This window comes from Penaeus vannamei, unplaced genomic scaffold, assembly GCF_042767895.1.
Source record: "Penaeus vannamei isolate JL-2024 unplaced genomic scaffold, ASM4276789v1 unanchor31, whole genome shotgun sequence".
NCBI classification, from domain to species: Eukaryota; Metazoa; Arthropoda; class Malacostraca; order Decapoda; family Penaeidae; genus Penaeus; species Penaeus vannamei.
The window spans coordinates 1-2500 of NW_027213035.1; positions in this window are offsets into that span (position 1 = coordinate 1).

Consider the following 2500-nt stretch of genomic DNA (forward strand, 5'->3'; position numbering starts at 1 on the left):
GTGCGGGTGTGTGTCTGTGTTTAGGTGCGTGTGTGTGTATATATTGTGAACTTTGACTTCAGGCAAGCATCATTTCCATGTGAGCAAGAAATAAAAAAGAAAAAAATTGACTGAATTATAGCTGCTCATAAAGCATTTTACTTGACTGTCGAACAACACTGTCTGTATCTATCTGTCTGTCTGTCTGTCTCTTACATTCTTATTAATCCGATGGCGAGAGAGAGAGAGAGAGAGAGAGAGAGAGAGAGAGAGAGAGAGAGAGAGAGAGAGAGAGAGAGAGAGAGAGAGAGAGAGAGCGAGAGCGAGAGCGAGAGCGAGAGAGAGAGAGCGAGAGCGAGAGAGAGAGAGAGAGAGAGAGAGAGAGAGAAAGACGGGGAGAGAGAGAGAGAGAGAGAGAGAAAGACGGAGAGAGAGAGAGACGTCGAGAAGTACACTGACCCCATCTCCATCGCCTTCCCGCCGCTCCTCTCGAGCACGACTCACGCCCGGCGCCCACCTGCCTGGCCTGCACGGGAGCTACTCCGGTTGCTACCACAGCATGCTGGAGTGCGGCAAGCAGTACGTGAGCGGCCGCGAGTACGCCCAGATCTCCCGTCCCCCCCCCCCCCCCCACCCGTGCCCTCAACCGGCCGTTCAGCATCGCCACTTCCATTAGGTCGTCCTCATCCGATGATGGGCTCGCCGCTGTGGTGGGAGAGGACCCGGTCGTCCTGAACGCGTCCGCAGGCAAGGGGGGACCGGGGGACGACCAGGTCCAGATTCAGAACTGATCAGGCTGTCAACTGAATCTAGCCTGTCTCTAATGATAGGAAGTAATTTAATAAATTCCCTACAGATAAACAAGAAAAAAACATAAATAATTTCCCAACTGCAGAAAAAACAAGAAAAAAATAAATACAAAATATGTATATATACATACATGCACACACACACACACACCAGGTTCAGATTCAGAACTGATCAGGCTGCCAACTGAATCTAGCCTGTCTCTAATGATAGGAAGTAATTTAATAATTTCCCAACTGCAGAAAAAACAAGAAAAAAATAAATACAAAATATGTATATATACATACATGCACACACACGCACACACACACACCAGGTTCAGATTCAGAACTGATCAGGCTGCCAACTGAATCTAGCCTGTCTCTAATGATAGGAAGTAATTTAATAATTTCACAACTACAGAAAAAACAAGAAAAAAATTGATACAAAATATGTATATATACATACATGCACACACACGCACACACACACACCAGGTTCAGATTCAGAACTGATCAGGCTGCCAACTGAATCTAGTCTGTCTCTAATGATAGGAAGTAATTTAATAAATTCCCTGCAGATAAACAAGAAAAAAATAAATACAAAATATGTATATATACATACATGCACACGCACGCACACACACACACCAGGTCCAGATTCAGAACTGATCAGGCTGTCAAATGAATCTAGCCTGTCTCTAATGATAGGAAGTAATTTAATAAATTCCCAACTACAGCAAATCAAGAAAAAATAATAAATACGAAATATGTATATATACATACATGTACACGCACACACACATACACACACACGATGGACGAGCGTTTGAATCACAGCTGGACCTGTAAATATATACATCCGGCCTGCAAATCTATCTATCTATCTATCTATCTATCTATCTATATACGTATGTATATATATTGTAAATAATGGTATTGTTATTTCTTGTCATCATTGCTTTTATAGTTATTATTATCATTATTGTCATTGTCATTATTGTTATTGCCATTATCATTACCATCATCATTGTTATAATTACCATTGTTATTACCATAATCCTCATTCTAACCATTACTCTTATTATTGGCAGTTTTTATTGATATTATTATTATTATTTTCATTATAATTATCATCATTATTATTATTTTATGGTTGTGATTATCATCATTGCTATTATCATATCATCATTATCATCATGAATAATTTCGTCATCATTATTACCATCATCATTATTGGCAGTGCCATTTTCATTATCATTATCGTTAGCATCACTATTTTGATGTCACTAATTATCATTAAATTTGCAGTACCCTTATTGACACCATTATTATCATCATCGTCATTATTGTTGTCATTATTCTCACCATTGCCTTTTCATCGTTTGATTGTTATCGTCATTATTATCCTTAATACCATCTTTTAATATTATCATCATTATCGGTACTATCATTAGGATCACTGACATTATCAAAAATATTTTCCTTTTCATTTCTATTTTTACTACTATTATCTCTATCGTTATCATTATCATTATCATTATCATTATTACTATTATTATTATTATTATTATTATTGTTATTACTATTGTTTTTGTCCTTGTTCTTATCATTACAATTATTGATATGATTATTATTATTAACATCATCATCAAGATTAAAATATCATTATCATTATCACCATCATCATTACTAAACAGTAGTTTTATATTATGAAACTTTTACAATGAATATTA